This window comes from Manacus candei, unplaced genomic scaffold, assembly GCF_025592945.1.
Source record: "Manacus candei isolate 608988 ecotype Guabito, Panama unplaced genomic scaffold, ASM2559294v1 h1tg000119l, whole genome shotgun sequence".
NCBI lineage: Eukaryota > Metazoa > Chordata > Aves > Passeriformes > Pipridae > Manacus > Manacus candei.
Window position 1 is genome coordinate 11,048 of NW_026138167.1, and position 17,874 is coordinate 28,921.

General features: G+C 41.7%; 1 long non-coding RNA gene across 1 annotated transcript in view; it reads left to right on the forward strand.

Annotated features, from left to right (window-relative positions):
* Positions 1-10,690: 10,690 nt before the first annotated feature.
* LOC127462134 (uncharacterized) overlaps positions 10,691-17,874 on the forward strand; it is a 74,793-nt gene continuing 67,609 nt past the window's right edge. The window contains exon 1 of the long non-coding RNA XR_007900299.1: positions 10,691-11,366. This is a non-coding gene — a long non-coding RNA (uncharacterized LOC127462134). The remainder of the gene's footprint in view (positions 11,367-17,874) is intronic.

The following is a 17,874-nucleotide window of genomic DNA, read 5'->3' on the forward strand; positions in this document are numbered from 1 at the left end:
AAACTAAAAAAGGATACAAAGTAACTATCTTATCGGGTGGCATTAAAACAAATACTACGAACAGCATTTAATACAGTATTAACTAGTGAAAAAGCATACCAAAAAAAAAAAAGGATCTTAGTAAAAGGGGAAACTAAAGGAAAAATAGTATAAACATAAAAGGAGAATTAAAGGAACACTAAAAGGATATTAAAAAAGTTTGTTCTCTCAGTTGCTTCCTATCAAAAAACTGTGCTTACCCACACAGACAGGCCAGGGCTGCCAGGATCTGCAGCAGCTGGTCGGTACCCATGCTTAGCGGGCGTCCCCGTGGAGCAACACAGTCTCGGTGGTAGGATGAGTATCGCTCAACTCAGCAGCTCTGACAACCCATTTTTATCAGTTCCACATTACACTATGTCGGGCCAGTACGCAGTATAAGGTGATGCCTGAATGGCAGCCAAACACCGCCTGATCATTACGTAATGGCAGCAGTCTGCGCATGCCCTACTTGTAGGGCAAGGGGCGAGCGACCCCTGCCCACGTAATCTTCCTCCCATCATCATCTTTCTCACCCCTATGGATGACCTCTACCATGGTGTTTCAAGGGTAGATGTCTCTATCTTGCAATATGTAGCAAAACCAAGGAAAAACTCAACTCTGATAATAGGGAATATCAAGCTGACTTGCTAAAAAGCACAATGGACCTTACAAGCTGACTTGTTGAAAAGCACAATGGACCTTACAATTAGCTTCTGCCATGAAGTTACATTGTACCATACTCTAGTTGGTTTCACATCCTAATATGACTTCGTTCTCACGCCTCTATGCTCCATTGATCATCTAATTCAAAAGTACCCCCCTTACATACCACCGCGTGATCAATGGTAGCAAGAGGGTGATAACGAACTACTCGAGATTGTAATGCATTTAGCTTGGTGTTTATCATTCGACGTACACATGTTAGTATACAGGGAATCATACACAATATGCATGTTATTATACATCCAACTATTGACAAACCTATTAACGCTTTTCGTAACCAGGGCCATCCCCATTTCCAATCACCAAAGAGGTTCCATTCATCATGAACATGTAATTGTTGAGTAAGATCACTTAAATTCACGCAGCACATGCCCTCAAAATCTTGACAGCCATGTACCTGGGCTAACAACAAAAAAAAAAAATCAATAGCAGCTCTATTTTGTAAACTTGCATGTCTAACAGAGTCTACATCTGTGAGCAATGCACTCAAAGCAGCAGAAGTAGCATTAGCTTCTTTAGCCAACCAGCATCCTAGTTTATTTAGAGAAGCCAAAGCATGAGCAGTCCCTATCTGAGATATTACACTAGCAGTTATTCTTTCAGCCTTATTCCAAAACTCTACATCAGAGTTACAGTCCGGAGTAAACCGCCGTGTGCTACGTCTGCGTCTTCTTAGTTTAGGCAAGGTTACGCTGCGAGGATGAAAAAAGGTTAATCGTCCAAAGGTACAAGGGCCTCCTACAGCCTTTCCCGGAATACCTTTCCATGCTCTTTGTCCACAAATGAGAAACAGATCATTTGGGAGACCTATTGCATCAGATCCAGGAATAAATCGTTTTTGCAGAGTCTCATTGCACCAAGCTGATGCGTTCTGGTATATATCTCTAAGAAGAAATGTCAACTCCTGGATATGTGCAGTTTGCTAACACGGTCTCATTATATAGAGTTCCCCACCAGTAGTTATCAATGGGTATTCCAACCAGACAGGTGCGAAAAGGACTCGTGGGAGTTACCATGGACACACATATCATGTCCATCTTCGTCACGTTGGCCAGGGTGGTCCACACATTGACATCTAAAACAGAAGTCAGCAAAGAAGCAAAGTATAGCTGGAAGGTACAGTTGAGTCTGGAAAAGGCCTGCTGCTCTGCACCCTCAGGGGAGAAACCAGCTCCTGGGGGCTGTTGGATTCCATCCCACCGCGTGGTCCATGGTTGGACCATGACACTGGTGAATGACTCGAACAGTGTATTGATGAAGTGTCATTTCTAAAAATGTAAACAACATAACAACTGAGTAACAGTGAAAATACAGACAATAATATAACCATGTCTATCCCCAGTGAGGAGATCTAAGTGGATTACAGTGGTCATTTACTTGGAGTCAACAGTACTTGAGATAATCTTTTGACGGTTGGCAGACCTAGTTTCCAAGTTTGGACAGGTGAACAGGTGTGTCCAATCGTATGGGCTCATTTCCTTTCATCATTCATTTGTTCATTTGTTTGTTTACACTTTAATCTACCCCATCATTTCCTTTCATCAGTCATTTGTTCATTTGTTTGTTTACACTTTAATCTACCCCATCATTTCCTTTCATCAGTCATTTGTTCATTTGTTTGTTTACACTTTAATCTACCCCATCATTTCCTTTCATCAGTCATTTGTTCATTTGTTTGTTTACACTTTAATCTACCCCATCATTTCCTTTCACCCTCTTACCTCCCCAAGTAATCGCCCCCACTACTCTAACTAATATTCCACCACATACACCTTTAACAGTTGGTCCCAAACTTTTTTCCAACCCTTCAGAAAAAAAGGAATCAAACCTTTATCACCAACTCCCAAAGCTGGCATTTTCATTAAACTATTCTCTGAACCACACCTCCTTAAACCGCCCGAATTGCCCCACGAGACAACCCTCGTACAAGTTCTAGCACAACAAACAACGTCAGCAACAGACCCCAGCCCGCAATTAAAAATTGTCCCACCCCCCAAGAATAAAACATAACCGCTCCCTCAAAATCCAACCAGATAGATAAAACACCCCCACTATCCACCGTGTTTATCCCTAACCCCTCTAACTCAGATAGCCCTATAATAAACACCCCACCCCCCAACACTAAAACTAACCCAGCACCATACCCAACAACCTGCCAGTCCCCTCAGGTCTCAGGAAATGGATCTGCTGCCAATGAAACCAAATACACAAAAACCACTAACATCCCACCTAAATATACCAGAAATAACACTAGTGATACAAAAGACACCCCCAAACTCATTAACCATCCACACCCTACAATAGACGCCAACATTAACCCCACTACTGCATAGTATGGAGAAGGATTGGAAGCAACTGCTAGTCCTCCCAAAATAAAACTAACACTTAAAAATAGTATAAAGTACGTCATAACAATTCCTGCTTGGCCTCTATCCAAGACCTTTGGCCTGAAAAACCATCGTTGTAATTTCAACTACAAGAACATAAAACCTTAACAAACCCGCCCACAACACTACAATCCTGCCCCTTTCTACTCTTCTAACTTCTCAACAACACATTTTTGTTATCCACTAGAACTACTTCTCCAACCACTAAACAAATCCTAAATCAATAGCAACTATTACTACAACTAAAACAAGCCCCAATAATAATCACTATGCCTATAACAGCCTTAGTCCTTGTAGCTTACAATAAAGCATAACACTGAAGATGTTAAGACGGCTATTACACATACCCAAGGACAAAAAAGACTTAGTCCTAACCTTACAGTTAGTTCTTGCCAAATATATACATGCAAGTATCCGCATCCCAGTGAAAATGCCCTCAGCACCTTAAAAAGACAGCAGGAGCAGGCATCAGGCACACCACTCCAATTGTAGCCCAAAACGCCTTGCCTAGCCACACCCCCACGGGTTTTCAGCAGTAATCAATATTAAGCAATAAGTGTAAACTTGACTTAGTTAAAGCAACTTACCAGGGTTGGTAAATCTTGTGCCAGCCACCGCGGTCACACAAGAAACCCAAATTAACTTTATACGGCGTAAAGAGTGGTTTTCCATTATCACTTCAACTAAGACTGAAATGTAACCAAGTTGTTATAAGCACAAGATGCATCCAATACTCCCATAGAAATGATCTTAGCTTCATGATCAACAAAACTCCACGAAAGCCAGGACACAAACTGGGATTAGATACCCCACTATGCCTGGCCCTAAATCCCGATGCTTTCACCACTTAAGCATCCGCCTGAGAACTACGAGCACAAACGCTTAAAACTCTAAGGACTTGGTGGTGCTCCAAACCCACCTAGAGGAGCCTGTTCTATAACCGATAACCCACGATACACCCAACCATCCCTTGCCAAATCAGCCTATATACCGCCGTCGTCAGCCCACCCCTAAACTGAGGGTTTAACAGTGGGCACAACAGCAACATCCCACTAATAAGACAGGTCAAGGTATAGCTCATGAGATGGTAGAAATGGGTTACATTTTCTAGCATAGAATACCTCACGACAAGGAGTGTGAAATCACTCCTAAAAGGCGGATTTAGCAGTAAAGCAGGATAATAATGCCTCCTTTAAGCTGGCTCTGAAGCACGTACATACCGCCCGTCACCCTCCTCACAAGCTAGGATTAATTTTATTTATAATAAACCCCTAAGGTAGAGATGAGGCAAGTCGTAACAAGGTAAGTGTACCGGAAGGTGCACTTAGTCTACCAAGACTTAGCTATAACTAAAGCATTCAGCTTACACCTGAAAGATATCTGTTCCATATCAGATCGCCTTGAAGCCTAACTCTAGCTCTTCTACCAGATTACATAGAAACTAAGTTAATACTACCCATTAAATCAAAACATTCTCTCACTCAACCTAGTCTAGGCGATAGAAAGGTAAACTCAAGACGCAATAGAGATCATGTACCGTAAGGGAAGAATGAAACAGTAATGACAAACCAAGCAATAAATAGCAAAGACCAACCCTTGTACCTTTTGCATCATGATTTAGCCAGAACTACCCAAGCAAAACGCCAATTTAAGCTTACTTCCCCGAAACCCAAGCGATTTACTTACGAGCAACTATCTACTGAGCAAACCTGTCTCTGTTGCAAAAGAGTGGGAAGACTCGCTAGTAGTTATGAAAAGCCAATCGAGCTGGGTGATAGCTGGTTGCCTATGAAATGAATCTTAGTTCCCTCTTAATTCACCTCCCAGGACTACACTCAACCCACATGAAGCGAATTAAGGGCTATTTAAAGGAAGTACAGTTCCTTTAAAAAAGAATACACTCTCCCCTAGTGGATAAATTTAATTACAGCTTAATTGTGGGCCTTCAAGTAGCCACCATTAAAGAATGCGTCAAAGCTCCTCACCTAAAAAAATCTAAACTTCCTCATGACTCCCTCTTCCCCAATAGGCCAACTTATATTAAATAAGAGAATTTATGCTAAAATAAATAACTAGGGATCCCCTCTATGGCGCAAGCTTACATTACAACATTATTAACAATCCACAGGATTTTTTTTAACCTTAACAAGACCTTATACCCAAAACTCTGTTAACCCACCTATGGAGCGCCCCCAAAGACGATTAAAATCTGTAAAAGGAACTAGGTAAATCCAAGGCCCGACTGTTTACCAAAAACATAGCCTTTAGCAAACTAAGTATTAAAGGTGAAGCCTGCCCAGTGACAATTCGTTCAACGGCCGCGGTATCCTAACCGTGCAAAGGTAGCGCAATCAATTGTCCCATAAATCGGGACTTGTATGAATGGCTTAACGAGGTCTTAGCTGTCTCCTACAGATAATCAGTGAAATTGATCTTCCCGTGCAAAAGCAGGAATAACCCCATAAGACAAGAAGACCCTGTGGAACTTTAAAATCTGCTACCACTCCCATAAACAATACTCACCCACAGGGCCTACTCCTCCGGGATTTTGTTGGTGTGCATTTTTGGGTTGGGGCGACCTTGGAGACAAACTTAACCTCCAAATATCAGACAATCCATCTTAACCAAGAACTACCCATCAACATGCTAATAGTAACCAGACCCAATATAATTGATTAATGAACCTAGCTACCCCAGGTGTGTAGCAGTACGTTCGGATACATGTCCGGAATAAAGACAAGTGCCAAAAATACTCAAGCACACAAAATATCTTTTATTACAGTGAGAATAATAATAATAGTAATAAACTTAGCAAGAGGAATTAAAAACTAAAAAGAAAAAAAAAAGGATACAAAATAACTATCTTATCGGGTGTCATTAAAACAAATACTACGAACTGCATTAAATACAGTATTAACTAGTGAAAAAGGGATACCAAAAAAGGATCTTAACACAGTATTATGGATAACACGATATTGGTTAGTAAAAAGGGAAACTAAAGGAAAAAATACTATAAACATAAAAGGGGAATTAAAAGAACACTAAAAGGATATTAAAAAGTTTGTTCTCTCAGTTGCTTCCTATCAATAAACTGTGCTTACCCACACAGACAGGTCAGGGCTGTCAGGATCTGCAGCAGCTGGTCGGTACCCATGCTTAGCGGGCGTCCCCGCGGAGCAACACAGTCTCGGTGGTAGGATGAGTATCGCTCAACTCAGCAGCTCTGACACCCCATTTTTATCAGTTCCACATTACACTACGTAGGGCCAGTACGTAGTATAAGATGATGCCTGAGTGGCAGCCAAACACCGCCTGATCATTACGTAATGGCAACAGTCTGCGCATGCCCTACTTGTAGGGCAAGGGGTGAGCGACCCCTGCCCACGTAATCTTCCTCCCATCATCATCTTTCTCACCCCTGTGTATGACCTCTACCATTGTGTTTCAAGGGTAGATGTATCTATCTTGCAATATGGAGCAAAACCAAGGAAGAACTCAGCTCTGATAATAGGGGATATCAGGCTGACTTGCTAAAAAGCACAATGGACCTTACAATTAGCTTGTGCCATGAAGTTACATTGTACCATACTCTAGCTGGTTTCACATCCTAATATGATTCCGTTCTCACGCCTCTATGCTCCATTGATCATCTAATTCAAAAGTACCCACCTTACAAGGTGTTGCAAAACAATTTAAATTAGTAGTAGAATGGCTAAGGCTTAGTAGAAGAGTAGGCCTAGAAAGCAATGCTTCAAAGTAGTAAGCTAGCAACCTTGTTTGTGAGTGTGGAATGTACTGAAGAGATGGCAACAATAACCAAAGGATTAAGTCAAGCATGTATATAATGATTTGTTACCTGGGATGTGGTAAGGGTCTGTTAATCAGTTTCTAGGGGTAAGACAGCTTAAGTAAGATTTATGATTAGAATAGATGATTATTAATCGTTACCAGTATGAAGTATGAGCTTGTTTGTAACTGCACCTGGTTTGCTGTGGAAACTGTAACTGTTTTGCCGTGGAAACTGCACTTAAACTTGTTTGTGTATAAAAGCTGAACTGAAAATGAGGGTCGGTGGAATCCTGACTTGGGGTGTTAGCCCGCAGGTTCCCGGGGTCCCAAATAAAGCACCGCATAAACCGTCACTCTGTTGGTTTGTGTTTCTTTTGGATTACGGGCAACACAGGGATAATAGCCCAATCTCCTTCAAGAGCCCACATCGACAAGGAGGTTTACGACCTCGATGTTGGATCAGGACATCCTAGTGGTGCAACCGCTACCAAGGGTTCGTTTGTTCAACGATTAACAGTCCTACGTGATCTGAGTTCAGACCGGAGTAATCCAGGTCGGTTTCTATCTATGTTACAACTCCTTCTAGTACGAAAGGATCGAAGAATTAAGGCCGATGCCACAAGCACGCCTTCGCACCCAGTAATGAACCCAACTAAATTACTAAGAGCTCCACCATAACCCCCTCCTAGAAAAGGACCGCTAGCGTGGCAGAGCTTGGCAAATGCAGAAGGCTTAAGCCCTTTACCCAGAGGTTCAAATCCTCTCCCTAGCTCCAACGCAAACCACATGACAATTCACTTAACCCTCACTTACTTTATTATATCAATATCCTATGCTCTCTCCATCCTCATCACCGTAGCATTTCTTACCCTAGTTGAACGTAAGATTCTAAGTTATATGCAAGCCCGAAAAGGGCCGAATATTGTAGGACCATTTGACCTGTTACAACCTATAGCAGATGGAGTAAAGCTATTCATTAAAGAACCAATTCGTCCATCAACTACATCCCCTTACTTATTTATATCTACTCCTATCTTAGCCCTTCTCCTAGCAATTACAATCTGAACACCACTTCTCCTACCCTTTCCCCTTACTGACCTAAACCTTGGCATACTCTTCCTTCTAGCTCTATCTAGCTTGGCAGTCTACTCAATTCTATGATCAGGGTGAACCTCTAACTCAAAATATGCCTTAATCGGTGCCCTCCGAGCAGTCGCACAAACTATCTCTTACGAAGTTACCCTAGCCATTATTCTCCTATCTGTAATTATCCTTAGTGGTAACTACACCCTCAATACCCTAGCTACAACTCAAGAACCTCTCTACCTCATTTTCTCCTCCTGGCCCTTAGCAATAATATGATATATCTCCACTCTTGCCGAAACAAACCGCGCTCCATTTGACCTGACAGAAGGAGAATCTGAACTAGTCTCAGGGTTCAACGTAGAATATGCTGCAGGGCCATTCGCCTTGTTTTTTCTTGCCGAATATGCTAATATTATACTAATAAATGCACTCACAACCATTCTATTCCTAAACCCCAGCTCACTTAATCTCCCTCAAGAACTCATTCCCCCTACTTTAGCTACAAAAACCCTCCTCCTTTCCGCAGGATTCTTATGAATCCGCGTCTCTTACCCTCGATTCCTATATGATCAACTCATACATTTGCTTTGAAAAAACTTCTTACCTCTAACATTAGCCTTATGCCTATGGCATACCAGCCTTCCTATCTCCTATGCAGGCCTACCCCCCTACCTAAGACACTCAAGGAAATGTACCTGAATCCAAAAGGGTTACAATGATAAAGTAAACATAGAGGTATACCAATCCTCTCATTTCCTAATTTTAGAAAAGTAGGAATCGAACCTACACTAAAGGAATCAAAATCCTCTATACTCCCTCTATATTATTTTCTAGTAAGGTCAGCTAATTAAGCTATCGGGCCCATACCCCGAAAATGATGGTTTAACTCCTTCCCTTACTAATGAATCCCCAAGCTAAACTAATCTCCACAATAAGCTTACTCCTAGGAACCTCAATCACAATTTCGAGTAACCACTGAATAATAGCATGAGTCGGCTTAGAAATTAACACTTTAGCTATTCTTCCATTAATCTCTAAAAACCACCATCCACAAGCCATTGAAGCCTCTACTAAATACTTTCTAACTCAAGCAGCCACATCTATGCTACTTTTATTCTCCAGCATGACCAATGCATGATTCTCTGGCCAATGGGACATCACCCAACTAACCCACCCCATATCATGTATACTACTAACTATTGCAATTTCAATTAAACTAGGCTTAGTCCCATTCATTTCTGATTTTCAGAACTTCTTCAAGGCTCAACTATAACAACATGCCTCCTACTAGCCACAGTCATAAAATTTCCACCAACCACACTATTCTACCTAACATCCCCCTCACTCAACCCAACTCTCCTATCTTCGATAGCTATTGCTTCCGCAGCCCTAGGTGGCTGAATAGGACTTAACCAAACCCAAACTCGCAAAATTTTAGCTTTCGCATCTATCGCACACCTAGGATGAATAACTATTATTCTCAACTATAACCCCAATCTGACTTTAATTACCTTCTATCTATATACTGTAACAACTTCTACCATCTTCTTCATCCTTAACACAACCAATACCCTAAAACTATCCACTGTTATATCCACATGAACCAAAATTCCATCACTAACCACAATCCTTCTGCTCACTCTCCTCTCCCTTGCAGGTCTTCCTCCCCTAACGGGATTCCTACCCAAATGGTTAATTATTCAAGAGCTCACAAAACAAGAACTAACAGTAGTAGCCACAGCTATTACCCTACTCTCTTTACTTGGACTTTTCTTCTACCTACGACTGGCCTACTGTGCAACCATCACGCTACCCCCAAACTTCACTAACTACATAAAACAATGACAAACTAACAAACCAACTAACACCCTAACCACAACCTTTACCTCCTTATCAATTATACTCCTACCACTATCTCCCATAGTACTCGCAATCCCTTAGAAACTTAGGTTATTTAAACCGAAGGCCTTCAAAGCCTTAAACAAGGGCTAATCCCTCTTAGTTTCTGTTAAGGTACACAGGATACTAACCTGCATCTCCTGAATGCAACTCAGATGCTTTAATTAAGCTAGAACCTCCCCCTAGACAGATGGGTTTTGATCCCATAAAATTTTAGTTAACAGCTAAATGCCCCAACCAACAGGCTTCTGTCTACTAGATCCCGGCGCATGTTTAATGCACATCAATGAGCTTGCAACTCAACAGGAACTTCACTACAGAATCGATAAGAAGAGGAATCAAACCTCTGTAAAAAGGACTACAGCCTAACGCTTCTGCACTCAACCATCTTACCTATGACTTTCATCAACCGTTGACTATTTTCCACTAACCACAAAGATATCGGCACACTTTACCTTATTTTTGGCACATGAGCTGGTATAATCGGCACAGCCCTTAGTCGCCTCATTCGAGCAGAACTAGGACAGCCAGGCACCCTTTTAGGCGATGACCAAATTTACAATGTAATCGTCACCCCACAGGCCTTCGTTATAATTTTCTTTATAGTAATGCCTATTATAATCGGAGGGTTTGGTAACTGATTAGTACCATTAATAATTGGTGCCCCCGACATAGCATTTCCACGAATAAATAACATGAGCTTCTGACTACTTCCTCCATCCTTCCTACTTCTTCTAGCATCTTCTACAGTAGAAACCGGGGCCAGAACAGGATGAACAGTATACCCACCCCTAGCCGGAAATCTAGCCCACGTCGGTGCATCAGTAGACCTTACCATCTTCTCCCTTCACCTGGCAGGTGTCTCATCCATCCTTGGGGCAATCAACTTTATCACCACAGCAATCAATATAAAACCACCTGCTCTCTCACAATACCAAACCCCTCTATTTGTTTGATCCGTCCTAATTACTGCAGTTCTACTTCTCCTCTCCCTACCAGTCCTCGCTGCTGGCATTACAATGCTTCTAACAGATCGAAACCTGAACACTACATTCTTTGACCCCGCAGGAGGCGGAGACCCAATTTTATATCAACACTTATTCTGATTTTTTGGCCATCCAGAAGTCTACATGCTTATCCTACCAGGATTCGGAATTATTTCCCATGTTGTAGCCTACTACGCCGGTAAAAAAGAACCCTTTGGCTACATAGGCATAGTCTGAGCCATATTATCCATTGCTTTCTTGGGCTTTATCGTATGAGCTCACCACATATTTACAGTTGGAATGGACGTAGATACCCGAGCTTACTTCACATCCGCCACCATAATTATTGCAATCCCCACTGGCATTAAAGTCTTCAACTGACTAGCAACCCTACACGGTGGAACAATCAAATGAGACCCGCCCATACTATGAGCCCTAGGCTTTATTTTCCTCTTCACCATTGGTGGACTAACAGGTATCGTTCTAGCAAAGACAGTTGATTTCAGCTCAACAAACCACAGTCCTACCCTGTGACTTTCTCAATGACCTTTCTGCATTTAAGCTTCTACTCTGCCTTCACCCTAAGTAGTCTAGGACTAGCCTTTCACCGAATACACCTAATTTCTGCCCTGTTATGCTTAGAAAGTATAATACTATCAATATACATTGCCCTCTCCATATGACCTATTCAAACCCAAACAACATCCCCCACCTTAATGCCCATTCTTATGTTAGCATTCTCAGCCTGTGAAGCAGGCGCCGGTCTAGCAGTCCTAGTAGCTTCCACCCGAACTCACGGATCGGATCATTTACACAATCTAAACCTTCTACAATGTTAAAAATTATTCTCCCTACAATCATATTACTCCCCATAACCCTCCTATCTCCTCCAAAATTCCTATGACTCAATGTCACCTCGCACAGCCTCTTAATTGCAACCGCTAGCTTACAATGACTTCCTTCAACCTATTACCCTAGCAAAAACCTATCACCATGACTTGGAACTGATCAAATTTCATCCCCCTTATTAGTTCTATCTTGTTGACTTCCACCTCTTATAATCCTGGCAAGCCAAAATCACCTTCAACAAGAACCTCCCACACGAAAATATATTTTTACCATAACCATAATCCTCACCCAACCATTCATTATCTTGGCCTTCTCAGCCTTAGAACTGATATTATTTTATATCGCATTCGAAGCTACCCTAATCCCTACCCTAATTCTAATCACACGATGGGGTAGCCAACCAGAACGTTTAAGTGCTGGAATCTACCTCTTATTTTATACACTAATTAGTTCTCTTCCCCTATTAGTAGTAATCCTCTATCTTCACACTCAAACAGGAACTATACACATCACTATAATAAAACTTTCACGCTCATCTCTTACAAACTCCTGAACAGGCCTCATATCAAGTCTAGCCCTATTGCTCGCTTTCATAGTGAAAGCTCCCCTTTACGGACTACACCTATGACTCCCAAAAGCCCACGTAGAGGCACCAATCGCAGGATCCATACTCCTAGCTGCGCTCCTCCTCAAACTTGGGGGATACGGCATTATGCGTACCTCAATAATTACAAACTCCCTATTAGACTACCTCTACTACCCATTTTTAACCCTAGCCTTATGAGGGGCACTAATGACAAGCTCCATCTGCCTACGCCAAATCGACCTTAAGTCATTAATCGCCTACTCCTCAGTAAACCACATAGGTCTAGTCATTGCCGCAACAATAATCCAAACCCACTGATCCTTTTCAGGGGCCATAATCCTAATGATTTCACATGGACTCACCTCTTCCATACTATTTTGCCTAGCTAATACAAACTAGGAACGCATACATAGTCCTACTCTCCTTCTAACACGAGGCCTACAACCCCTTTTACCTCTAACAGGAATCTGATGGCTCCTAGCCAACCTAACAAACATAGCCCTTCCTCCTACCACTAACCTGATAGCTGAATTAACTATCATAATTGCACTCTTCAACTGATCTACCTTCACCATTATCCTAACCGGAGCCGCAACTCTACTAACTGCAGCCTATACCCTCTACATACTCCTTATAACCCAACGAGGTCCAACTCCAACCTATATTACAACCACCCAAAATTCAAATACACGAGAACATCTCCTTATAACACTTCATATCCTACCCTCCCTCCTCCTCATCCTAAAACCAGAGCTAATCTCAGGAATTCCCACATGCAAGCATAGTTTTAAACCAAACATTAGACTGTGATCCTAAAAATAGAAGTTAAACTCTTCTTGCCTGCCGAGGGGAGGTTTAACCAACAAGAACTGCTAACTCTTGCATCTGAGCCTAAGACCTCAGCCCCCTTACTTTTAAAGGATAATAGCAATCCACTGGTCTTAGGAGCCATTCATCTTGGTGCAAGTCCAAGTAAAAGTAATGGACTTCCCATTAATCCTCAACACCTCCATATTCTTGACCCTGGCTACCCTCTCTATACCCATCCTACTCCCCCTCCTATCCAAAAACTATCTAAACTCTCCAACAACCATCATACACACTGTTAAAACTTCCTTCATAGTTAGCTTAATTCCCATAATCCTCTCCATCTACTTAAATATGGAAAATACCACTTTCTATTCAGAATGAAAATTTATTGCGAACTTCAAAATCCCTTTTAGCCTTAAAATAGACCAATACTCCTTAACGTTTTTTCCTATTGCACTATTCGTAACATGATCTATTCTTCAATTTACAACATGATATATAGCCTCAGAACCCCACACCACAAAATTCTCTCTTTACCTTCTAATCTTTCTCATTGCAATACTCATCTTAATCATCGCTAATAACATATTCCTCTTATTTATCGGCTGAGAGGGAGTCGGAATTATATCCTTCCTCCTGATTGGATGGTGACACGGTCGAGCAGAAACCAACACCGCTGCACTTCAAGCCGTACTTTACAACCGTATTGGGGATATTGGACTAATCCTCTGCATAGCATGACTAGCATCCTCAATAAACACTTGAGAAATTCAACAGCAATCCTCCCCAAACCAAATACCCCTTCTCCCTCTCTTAGGGCTCATCCTAGCCGCCACAGGTAAATCCGCCCAATTTGGCCTGCATCCATGACTCCCAGCAGCTATAGAAGGACCAACCCCTGTATCTGCCCTACTCCATTCCAGCACAATAGTAGTTGCCGGAATCTTTCTACTTATTCGCACTCACCACATGTTATGTAACAACCAAATTGCCCTAACTATGTGCCTTTGTATAGGTGCCCTATCCACCCTATTTGCCGCTACATGCGCTCTTACCCAAAACAACATCAAAAAAATTATTGCTTTCTCTACATCCAGCCAACTAGGACTAATAATAGTCACTATTGGCCTAAATCTACTTCAACTAGCCTTTCTACACATCTCTACGCATGCATTCTTTAAAGCCATACTCTTCCTTTGCTCTGGGTCTATCATTCACAGCCTTAATGGTGAACAAGACATTCGAAAAATAGGATTACAGAAACTACTCCCTACAACTACCTCATGCCTGACAATCGGAAATTTAGCTCTCATAGGAACACCATTTTTAGCAGGGTTTTACTCAAAAGATCTCATTATCGAGTCTTAACACCTCCTATCTAAACACCTGAGCACTCCTCCTAACCCTCGTAGCTACAGCTTTTACTGCAACTTACAGCCTACGTATAGCCCTACTAGTACAAACTGACTACACCCGGATTCCCTCCATTACTCCCATCAATGAAAACAACCCAGCAGTCACAAACCCAATTACTCGTCTCGCTCTCGGAAGTATTATAGCTGGTCTATTAATTACCTCTTATATCTCCCCTACAAAAACCCCTCCTATAACCATACCACTGGTCACAAAAACCACTGCTATCATTATTACAACATTAGGCATCATTCTGGCATTAGAACTATCAAAACTCACACATACCTTCTCTGCCCCCAAACAAAATATCACTATAAACTTCTCCAGCACTCTAGGATATTTTAACCCCCTTATACACCGCCTCAGCTCTACTAAACTCCTAAACAACGGCCAGAACATTGCATCCCATTTAATCGACCTATCCTGATATAAAAAAATAGACCCAGAAGGACTAGCGACCCTTCAACTCAAAGTATCCAAAATCTCAATTACTCTACACTCCGGACTAATCAAAACCTATCTAGGATCCTTCGCTCTATCTATCTTAATTATAATCTTATTTACACAGAACTAAGAATTAATGGCCCCTAACTTACGAAAACATCACCCCCTTCTAAAAATAATCAACAATTCTTTAATTGACCTCCCAACACCACCAAACATTTCTGCCTGATGAAACTTTGGATCTCTTCTTGGCATCTGTCTAACAATCCAAATCACCACTGGCCTCCTACTAGCAATACATTATACAGCGGATATCACCCTGGCATTCACGTCCGTTGCCCATACATGCCGAAATGTTCAATTCGGCTGACTAATCCGAAACCTCCATGCAAACGGCGCCTCCTTCTTCTTCATATGCATTTACCTACACATTGGACGAGGATTCTACTATGGTTCCTACCTATATAAAGAAACCTGAAACACAGGAGTTATTCTCCTCTTAACTCTAATAGCAACTGCCTTCGTAGGATATGTCCTCCCATGAGGCCAAATATCATTCTGAGGCGCTACAGTAATTACTAACCTATTCTCAGCAATTCCTTACATTGGCCAAACACTTGTAGAATGAGCTTGAGGAGGATTCTCAGTTGACAACCCTACACTTACCCGGTTCTTTGCCCTCCACTTCCTCCTCCCATTCTTAATTGCAGGTCTCACCCTCATCCACTTAACTTTCTTACACGAAACAGGCTCAAACAACCCCCTAGGTATTTATTCAGACTGCGACAAAATCCCATTTCACCCCTATTTCTCAATAAAAGATATTCTAGGCCTTTTGTTCCTCCTCATTCCTCTAATAACACTTGCCATATTCTCACCCAACCTCTTAGGAGATCCAGAAAATTTTACACCTGCAAACCCATTAGTAACACCTCCCCACATTAAACCTGAGTGGTACTTCCTATTTGCATATGCCATCCTACGATCAATCCCCAACAAATTAGGAGGAGTCCTAGCCCTAGCCGCCTCCGTCTTAATTCTATTTCTAACCCCATTCCTGCACATGTCAAAGCAACGAACTATAACCTTCCGACCTCTCTCCCAACTTCTATTCTGAATCCTAGTAACAAATCTTTTAATCCTTACATGAATCGGTAGCCAACCAGTCGAACATCCATTTATTATCATCGGACAACTCGCCTCAACTACCTACTTCACAATCATTCTCATCTTATTCCCCATTACTAGTCTCCTAGAAAATAAGATACTCAACCTCTAACCACTCTAATAGTTTATAAAAAACGTTGGTCTTGTAAACCAAAGACTGAAGGCCGCCCCCTTCTTAGAGTTTTCCAAAAAATATCCAAGCACCCCCCAACTTTCCAATCAACACGTACATCAAGGGGAGGGGCCCTCCCCTCCCCCCATACCCTACGGTATGTATTACTTTGCATAGCATCCTCCACCACATTAGACATAACATGCATGTAGGAAAATCTGACATACTATTATTGCAAAACCATCCAAATTTTCATACTATCTCCCATACAACCCAAAACTTGTCATTCACAGACCTCGGCACATTCCCACGCAAGGACAGAACATGTCATGTTCTAGGAATAATCCCGCTAACCGAACTAAAACCTAAGACCGCCAATTTTCACATAAAATCCTTCTCAATACGAGGAACGTCACAGAACCTAGAATCCATGGTCCATGGACCACTCACCACTTAGCCTTGCTCTCTGTACCAACCAAGAAGTGCTGGGTTATTTATTAGTCGTACTCCTCACAAGAAACCAGCAACCCGGCGTTAGTAATGTTTATCATGTCCAGCTTCAGGTGTATTCTTTCCCTTTCCACCAATAACCCACTCTCATAACTTGCTCTTTGTCGCCTCTGGTTCCTCGGTCAGGGCCATAACTTGCTTAATTTTCCTAAACTTCCGCTCCATTACTAATGGTTGGGGATGCTCGGCCAACCTGGACCTCGTGATCGCGGCATTTTCTCTCTTCTAAACTTTTGGGGTTTTTTTTTGGGGGGAGATCTCAATAAGCCCTTCAGAGTGCTCCGCCAGGGGGCTCCCATATATGGTTGACATGTACCCCTTATGGTCGGCGAGTGGTTTTCTCACTTTCGCGTGAAAATTAATGATATGGTTTCAAGTGTTATTCGGTCTCATACTGTTGCACTGATGCACTGTCACGTGCTGTTGGCTTGGTTTTTCCATTACGTCTCTCATCAAGTTGCAGTTTAATTAATGCACGCCAGACATATTTTTTGTCGTCAATTTCACAAAAAATTACAAAAATTTTGTCATTTTTTGCAATGATCTAGGGACTTTCCCTCTATTCATCATTAATTTTTGTTTTTAAATTTTTTAACAAAAATTTCAAATTTTACAAACTTTCCATTCCCCTAATTTTCCAATTAAGACATTTGCATCATCAATCTGTTAAATTTTTTTAACACACTTTAATCTACCCCATCATTTCCTTTCATCAGTCATTTGTTCATTTGTTTGTTTACACTTTAATCTACCCCATCATTTCCTTTCATCAGTCATTTGTTCATTTGTTTGTTTACACTTTAATCTACCCCATCATTTCCTTTCATCAGTCATTTGTTCATTTGTTTGTTTACACTTTAATCTACCCCATCATTTCCTTTCACCCTCTTACCTCCCCAAGTAATCGCCCCCACTACTCTAACTAATATTCCACCCACATACACCTTTAACAGTTGGTCCCAAACTTTTTTCCAACCCTTCAGAAAAAAAGGAATCAAACCTTTATCACCAACTCCCAAAGCTGGCATTTTCATTAAACTATTCTCTGAACCACACCTCCTTAAACCGCCCAAATTGCCCCACGAGACAACC